At 37.3% G+C, this 9725-nt stretch overlaps 1 non-coding gene across 1 annotated transcript; it reads left to right on the top strand.

Moving 5' to 3' along the window:
• The first annotated feature begins 363 nt into the window (after nucleotides 1–363).
• Nucleotides 364–511, top strand: LOC118648572. Its single transcript, XR_004965330.1, has one exon. It is a non-coding gene; the product is annotated as a U12 minor spliceosomal RNA (small nuclear RNA).
• The last annotated feature ends 9214 nt before the right edge of the window (nucleotides 512–9725 follow it).

Raw genomic sequence — 9725 nt, 5'->3', positions numbered from 1 at the left:
TTGAAACCTATCAAGAACTGTAGAACTATGCTGGATGCAAGTAATTCTGCAGTATTTTTATGAGATTCTAAACTTTGAGATGCTAACTTCACACACGTCTATTGACGCGATACATATTTGAAAAGCATCGTATTTACATACATACTGTTGCATTTACATTAAAAAACTAATTTTCTTTTTCGTTAATTACTTCAACATTGATTCCTCTTATAACTAAAGATATTGTACTTATAAATTCGAACTTGGCGCGTTCAGTACTGCATACCTGTTATAGTCGATAGATGGCAGAACTTAATGTACACTATCTCGTGAAAAGAAACTCACATATAGAGTATAAATAAGAAGGTAAGAGAGCCACAACTCGTGCCTTAAACTAATGAGTAAGGAAAATATAGAGCTTTGGTAACGCTTAGCTATGCTGAATTAGCGAACCAATTTTTGAAGAGGCACAGGTCGTCCCAGGGCTGTGTGAACTACTTTTTCATGCGGCTAGGTGAAGCGATCTTACCTCGCAATTTAAATAAAATTAAATTTTAAATAGAATAAAAATATTTGATATTAAAATGTATAAATATATTCACGTCTTGATAATATATATTTTATCATAATGTTTATAAATACAATATATAGCTTTAATTAATTACAATGTTTGAACTATTAAATTATTTTGCTAATTTTCATAATTATAAGATAAATAGAAAATAGCTTGTGTAAATATTTTATTCTTTCCGCGTGAATAATGAACAAGAGTGAGATCAGAATAATAAATAAAAATAAGCAGAAAAATCTATTCTAACAAATCTCCAGCGAGTAAAATAATGATACTTTTTCTCGAGTGATCTGTGTTATAAATTTCACGTTGCGATTATATATAATGTAATTCACTGAATTAATCATAAGATTTTCTATTATATTTAAACACATGGAATTTTGATATATTTTTAAATCAAAATTGTTTTGATTTATTAATGTAAAAAATAAGAACATAATATAATCTTGTTAATTAAAATTCCTTTAGCAACAGATTTTAATGAGCGTCCCTGATAAGCTAATCTGATAAGGAATCTTTAATACACGATTAGTCATTCGCTCGTTGCATTGATACGTATGCTGCTCAATTATTCAATCGATTCAAGCTGCATTTACAATTAACAGGAGCCACCTTTCTCTTCCAGCGTACCATCTATTTTTGTCGCGTGACATCGGTCTTTCGTAATACTCAGAACGATAATTTCCGTGCTTCGAATTCCATGTGTGTATACCACCGTCGTGATTCACACGCCATTCACGACCGGACGCGTCCCGCTAGTGTTAACAAAACATCTTCGCAAATAGTTTCCAACTTCATAGAATACCGTGGAAAAAAGCGTCAACGTTAATTTTCTCGAACGTGCCGATTCCCGAATCGTGAATAATAAACAAGAGTAAGATGCAAGAAGAATCTATTCTGACGAAGATTCTTCGAGCGAGTGAAATAAACAATAGAAACACTTTTCCGAGTGATCTGTGCCGTAAATTTCACGTTGCGATTGCATATAATGTAAAATTTACTGAAAATGATCGCGAGATTTTTTAACAACAATGGAAAAAGTAAAGGTAATATCACTTGTAAATATTAGTTATATCGATGATTTTAAAAATTTCCAATGTTCCCACAAAAAAGTACGTAGTATACGTATGAATATAAAATATTCGTCATTTCAAATTCTCACAGATTCGTCGTTTCAAACGGAGTCGGTCTCGTTCCAGGGTATCAATATTACAGCACACATTCGTAACGCAGGCACGCATATATGCACATATATGCCCCACGCATTTCGATTCGCGCTTTTATCTCGGCGACGCGTTCGGCACTCCGTCTGGCATTTTCCGGACGGAGAACGTATTACACACGCAAAAGCGTAACGTAAGCTCCATTACGCACGCCTGCGTGCCCAAACGTCCGTGTGTGTGTGTGTGCTCCTTGAAAATCCGCTCGTGAAGAGGCCAGACGCGAATCTCCATTGAGACTTCGCTCTCACTTGAACAGCGGCCGGAATGCCGCGCTATGCAGTACGAGCGTTTCCTTTCTATGTTTCCACACGTCCAATTTTCTCTCTGCTTTTCATATTTCCGCATTGATCAAAGGGAAGCCTATGGTGTATTAATACCGTATTTATCGTAGCCGCGTAAAACGAGCAGTTTGTTGCAGCATCCAATCTGCGGATGATATTCGATATTTTTGTACAGTGTCGAATTTGTGGCTGCAATCCCAATCGTATAGCACGAAAAAAAATTTCGATCCACCAATTTACGATTCCGCATTGAAATGCACAATTGCAATTTGTGGGCATGGATGTGTTGATTCATTCTTTTACATCGCTTTCCACATTGCGCGGAACTTTATTCATAACTTCAGTACTATTCCTGGACAAGGACAAGCATAGCGTGTATAATTATGCACATCTGTTTAAAAATTCTGATGAAGAAAGTCTAGCTTCTCTATTAATATCAGCTATTTATTCTTATTTTATTGAACATACTCAGGTGCAGGGTATTTTTAAAATACCAAAAGACAAATGTATCCCATAAGAGACCACAGATTTTAGTATAGAAAATGCAGTGTAAAAGAGATCTAAACAATCAAAATATAAGTCTTAGCTATCCCAAAAATATCCAATTAAAGATAAACATTTCGTATAATTTTTTAATCGACTTGGCATAGATGGAGCGTATGGCATAAAGGTTTATGAAGAAAATCAACTTATCTAGAACGTTGCTATAGAAATAACGCAAATATGCAAAAGTACACACACCCACATACACACAGTATTTACTTCTTATCGATCGGTGCAGAAACACCACCCTTCTCGTACACCGTACCGACGCGCGCGATCGATATCGCGAATATCCCGTGCCTACGATTTACGATAGTCTATTTCGGCCGGCATCCGGCACAATCGATAACGGACGTGATCCACGTGCACGATCTCGATCTTCTCGCAAGCAACGAGACTGGTAGCCGCACGCTATCGCATTGCGGACGACGCTGCTGGCGTTAGCGATCATCCGCTATCATCCCTCGAAAATCCGGAGGGGGTTCGTATCAGGGGTCATGCAGGGGTCATCGCGTAGGCGGGAAGCCTCGCTTTGTAACGGGTAACGAGTTTGTGTCCCGAACACAACGTACCGGTTATTAAATTACTGAATGGAATGTAATAGAGTAGCACTACATAATAGAGAAAGAGAGAGAGAGAGAGAGAGAGAGAGAGAGAGTCGCCAGTGAGACAACATCTACTATATCTGCTTATTAAGTTTACACGACACCTAGAACATGCAGAATATCATTAGGCAGGTGCACTGGTTTGTCACACGGAATAACGCTATTTGTCAATCTACGTTATGAAATTTGCAAAGGTCGCAGATACAATCGTTGCAAAAGTCAAGACACTAAAGAGATATTGAATGCAAAAATACATACATTAAGTTTTAATAATGAACAATCTACTTCGAACATGTTTAATTGCAATCTCTTCAATCTACAGCAATTTCGAATCATTAACAGTTCAAAAACTTCAAATACATACTCGATGATGAAATCAACGTCCGCAAAACTTGTGAACGTGTTCGGAACTATCATTTGCGTAATAATATTATAACAACATAGCTCGCGAGAATAGTGTGCAAGCGCTGAAAGCTTCAGCGTTAAAAAGCTACATTGCTGTTACGTAAACGATCCTGGGAGAGAACAACGACGCGACGACGGTAGCGTGATCGCACATCGATGCGAAGTACACAAGCGGATTAAAGCAAAGCGCATAATCGCTTCTCTTGACGACGCGAAAACTGATTTCACAGATGCAACGAGAATCCGTGAAATTCGCTCGCGGATGTGCGTATGTGTGCGCGGAGCAATGTACAGAGCACGAACGTGTCGGAAATTTCGCGGACACGTCGCCCCGAGGTAGGGTCCGACTAACCCACGATGACCAAACGGTCTCGTCGACGGCCGGGGGTTTCCAAAGTGCAAGTACAGCAGCCGTAATTGCAGTCCACTTGCAGTTACCACCTCGGCATACGATGTACCGTATTCCCCAGTCATGCGTGTGCATAAATTATGTATAAACGCGAGCGAGTCTCCACATACGGTCGCAAATTTAGGAGATTTAGAGAACAGAGTAAAACAAATCTTTGTCGTTCACAACTCTCTCTCTCTCTCTCTCTCTCTCTCTCTCTCTCTCTCTCTCTCTCTCTCTCTCTCTCTCTCTCTCTCTCTCTCTCCCTCTCTGTTTTCTTTACACTTTTTTTTACATTTTGTGGTATGTATATACGTTTCTACAAGTTACAATGAAATCTTCTTTCCCTATAGAGTCTCTCGGATATTTTTAAAAATTTTAATGGAAAAGATTAAATTCTTTATTCACAATATAGTGTTTCGGGACAGGAACCGAGCAAGCATTGGTTCGATAATATTTACCAAATTACCTTTGGGAATATAAATTCAAGACATCATATCTGAGGACTTTGTACTACTTCAAGTTTAAATGTTTGAAGAAAACCGCTTCTTTCTTGGAAATGATGGGTCAACGACACAAAATTACGTTGCGAGACGGTAATGTACATATGAGTACTATGACATTTACAGACTTTGTCGTAACAACAAATTATCTAGAGAGGCTGTTGCAAAATAATCATTTCTTCTTGCTTCTTGTACAAAGATATTAATATCATCTTTCTTAATTGTTATAGTTTTATTATTATTATTAATTCAGCTAGTTTTATTTTTTCTTAAATTAGTCTATTCGATTAAGGAAAATTGTAATAAAATTATATATATATATATATATATATGTATATGAAATTGCAATATCATGTTAATAAAATTATCTGTTTATAATTTATGAACAACATTGCTCCGCTTTTTGTCAGCATTATTGTTCGTATAAAAGATATGTGTGTATATCAACGTTATCCAAACGTCAAGATTACTATTTATCGTTCACGAAAGCGTGCAATTAAGCTTGTCGACTGAGAAAAAGGGAAAATCGTTCGTGTTGGCATGCGAATGAAAGAGTTGTCAGATACACGCACTTGGATTGAATAAACGCATTCAAACAAAATGTCCTTGCGAAAAAAAGAGGCACTTTCACGTTTCATGTCAACGTCAGACAACTTAAATAAATGTACCTATATAACTTATAGGCACGTAATTATCATTGATCCCTCTAGAATCATTCCTCTAATAATTTCGATTAATTAAAAACAATCGACAGATTTATGAATTAATTATTTTCTTTTACATAGTGAAAAATGTGTTGTTTTAAATTTAATACGTTTTACATATCTCAAATAATCCAAATTTTTTGTTAATTTAACACAAGATAAATATATTAGAAAGCAACACAAATATGTAAATAAATTAACACAAAAATATAATACTTTGACATATTTTGAAAGCAAGTTGTGGAAGCATATTTCTTTAAGTAAAAGTAACATTTACCTAATATGTTAAATTAACACGTACACTTTATTCATCTATCTTAGAATTTACGTTTTAAAATATTACTGAGAAATGTTGAAATTAATTTAACACAAAATTTTCAAATAACAATCACGTTATGTTAAATTAGCAGTTGAGTATGTTAAAACTTTAACAGAAAAAATTTAACAAAGACCAGTTTTATGATAAATATAAAATGTTTTTACCGTAAAAATTGTGTAATTTAATTCGTGTAATTTAAACAAGAATGATGAGGACTAATTTCTATAATGGAGAAAATTAAAGATTTTATCTCTCAAAACTATGTCCTTTGATTTTATAAATGATAGAAGACTCATTCCATTATAAGAATTAATCCTCATCATCCTGTTTTACTTTTAATTGCAATTATTACAATAAATAGTTAATATTAGCAATTTGATTTTAAGTATTATATTTTGTAACACCCACATTTCTAGTGATATAAAATCTCATTATCCTAAAAAATGTAATTTTAATGCCCCGCAAGATTTATGATTTAAATAAACGTATCCGTTCACTGACATATTCATGATTCGACGTCAAATCCTTTTACGTCTCGTGACATAAAATACCGTAAATCTAAAAGATGCGATTGATATGTTATGAAATGTATGCCTATTCGGTAACTTTTATTGCGATGAGATCACTAAAAAAAGCTGCTACAAGTATCCCAACGAGATAAAAGCGATTATAATAAATAAGCTGACGCGAATTTGCATTCAGACAGCTACTGTGGCGTGACACACGCGTGGCCATACTTCGCGTTCACGTGAATACGATGAACGTAAGATGATAACCCGCGGAAACTCGCTGCTACGTGCTACTTTTTCCAAATTCACGTCGCTGGAATATAATTTCTCTTTTCTTTTGTTAAAAATTATTTTCTCATTTTATCTCATCGTGAAAGATTTAGTGAAAGACTTTTTTAAACAATTATTTTCTCATTCTATCTCGCCTCCAAAAATACACGTTAAATCCAAGCTCCAGCGAAATGAGCGCAAAATAAACGCACACACTTATTCCTGGAGAAACTGATCATTCGACGAGAAGATATTGCGAAAGAAAAAAAAAACGCGAAGTTCGGAACAATTCATCACTGACGATCGCGGCTAAGCCACGCGCGGGATGGATTACGCGTTCCATAACGCGTTTAATTTTTCGAGAGGAGTTGAAGAGCGTTATCTCCCTCGACGCGATAGGTCAAGTGATTTATCTGACGAATTCCTCGAATGAACCCCCCGTTATTACGCGAGGCCCTCAACCCCCCAGACAGACGGACAAATGTTAACCGTGACAAATGGACATACATGCCGCGTATCGGGAGGGTAACCCCTTTCATATCCCGATGTATCTATCCGCACACCCTAATCATCGTGCACTACCCGCAATAGTCACGTTTCCGCGGTGAAAATAACCACCCCCGTGGGTGTCGCGCTCGCCCACGCGACACCCACGTTTTCATTCGCGTCCGCGGTAACATGATGGCGAAGGTCCCGTGCGACCGTCATCCCCGATTCTCACCACTCCCGTACTCACGTGGTAAAATGTATTAGTATCCGCAGATCGCAATAGCAATCCCGTAGAATTTGTAAATTGCGCGCGCGCACGCGTTGCTCGTTTTGGAATCTGCCGAGCGATAAACGTCGAAGTCGACAGACAGAATGTATAAATGTTACCCTGTGCTGCAATCGAGTGCGGTATGCCTAAGGGATGTTTGCGCGTGCAACCCCCGATTATTGTCGGTTTCTGAACATGACTCGATCGTTTGTCGACAACATCACTATGTACACGTTACGTAAATACAACGAACTATTCCACTTCCGTAGTAAATACATACATATTATTTACTTCCTTTATAGTTTTTTGCTTTAGATTTTATTTCTCCTATAGTTTTGTTTGACTTATAGCAGAAGAAAGTCGCCATTTGATCCCTTACTCGAAATAAAAATTTTTCTAACTTATACATACAAAAATTTATTATAAAAAATTCTTAGCATTATCTTTCAATCAACGATAAGTGTCGTACATTAATTACTATTATTATGAAATATCTTAACTTGTACATCACGTCCTTAAATGTCACGTTATATTTATTCGCGATTTTCGCATTTCAATCTTACCGTACAACGCGGTGATTTACTACATGTCTTTTGATCTTTATGAGAGACTGTCGTCCAAGAGTATAATCAATGCACAGTTGCGGTACATTACTTGGATGGTAATAACCACATTTTTTGAATCGAGTGCCAAGCCGCATGCTTTATACTGCCTGTATTGAGGTAGGGTACAAGATTGCAATGTGGCAGCAACACCGGTGGCTGCCTCTGTTCAGGTCAGGGCTGAACCGCCATAGGAACAGCAATCTCTCATTAACAGGGAGGATCAAACACATCCAGAAAACATACATTTTCTGCCGCTCACTTCCTGAACTCTCTTGTCCCTCTTTTATAATCAGCGTATCTTCTCAGTGTGGATTTTCAATAGAAGCAATTGTAAATTTTTCTTATGCTTTATCAAATTACTTTATATTCTATCAGATTTGTCACTATATTTTAAAAAATAAAGTTTTTGTGTTAATAATAAAAAAAATAATTAAACATTATTGCTCTATGTTAAAATTTTTCCTTATTAAATTGATGCCTAGATCATTTTTAAATAGTTCGATATTTTACCATAAAAATATCGCCTACACATTGCAATATACAAATGGAAAATATATGCATGTTCTCTACTTCCATATCAGTAAAAAGAAACTAGTTCAAAAGTAAAAAAAAGTTCAGTAGACGCTCACTTTCCCTCTTTTTTTCTGAGATTACAACTACACTTACATCTTTAATGGCTTTAACGCGTCGTTCCGCCTTTATAGTAATTCTTCCGTGAAAGACATTACGATAAGGGTAAAGCCGTAAGCGTTAACGTCGACTGGTTTGTCGCGGTTCGCCTTTATCGTTGGCGCGCGCAAGGAAAAACCATTCCCCTGGTATTCGCTATTCTCCTTGCTATTCGGATTATTAACATTCGCATGAGCATCGCGGCCTCGACATTAATAGGAAGGACTCGTACTTCCGTACAAATCTGGACAAGAGTTCTCGGCAATTCGTTTCGTGCGCGGTTATTGAACGGTACTATATGCATAATTGATCCCGTTATGTCACAAGCGTTTCCTTTCACCGATCTCTTCATACTTTACAGTCTATCGCCACTCTTGGTTCAAAATCTTAACTGCAAATCGTCAATATGAAACTTTCAATACGGATATCGTGGTGTTAATTTTGCATACTTATGTTTTCCTTTCTTTCTCATAGTGCACTTAGAGACTGGCCGATAAAATGCTCTTTTACCGTGCGCACGACATGTGTCGAGTACGCGTTAACATGGATTTCTGGCTAGCAGGTGGGAAGCGTTCTACCGAAAGGAAATTATTCGTACACGTGGAAGGTAATATTCCGCAGGTCAATACGGTTTCAGCTATGTTGCCGTAACAAACACTAGACGCCCGTGAAAAAGCGATTACAATATAATGATTTAAAATCACTCGAGGAAATTGAAAATTGTCGAATTTTTAAATTCTTATAATTCCCGTAATAATAAACAAATATGATTCCCTGTGATAACAAAAATATTATAAAATAATTCTGTACCTAACATTTATATATTTTTCCAAATATGTGCAGTAATTTTATAAATTTCAATGATATTTAATACTATTGCTCCAAGGCTTCAATCATTACCTTTAAACATGATTAATTAGCAAGATTTCTTGAGAATCTACTTTCTAACGGTAACCAGTTCGAAAACACCTAACATTCCGGGCAAATTCCTCCACTCCACTCAACCGCTTTAGACAAACCTCTACGAAACATGTGTTCCCATGGCCCCGATACAGTTGCAATAAACGTCGCCCGCAGATTCCCGTGATTAAACGGCAAAGCCGAATGCCATTCAACTATTTCGCCAACATTAATGACGGGATGGGACTTATTACTTTCCCCGGTAGACAAAAGCGTCGCGCACGCCTCACGGTTTATAACTATAAGCCCGCACCGGATGGTGGTCGCGGGCAGATACGTAGGTGCAACTGCAGGAGCACAAAGTGCCGGAAGCGTGCTCGCCGTGCGTGACACGCATAGGTGACACGCACCGCCGAATGTATGTATGCACGCGCGCGCGCGCGCGCGCGTGTATTCGCATGTCCGCGTCGACAAACCGTTAAAAGCCGCCCACC

This window comes from Monomorium pharaonis, unplaced genomic scaffold (genome assembly GCF_013373865.1).
Source record: "Monomorium pharaonis isolate MP-MQ-018 unplaced genomic scaffold, ASM1337386v2 scaffold_521, whole genome shotgun sequence".
NCBI lineage: Eukaryota > Metazoa > Arthropoda > Insecta > Hymenoptera > Formicidae > Monomorium > Monomorium pharaonis.
This window is presented reverse-complemented; position numbering and strand designations above follow the sequence as displayed.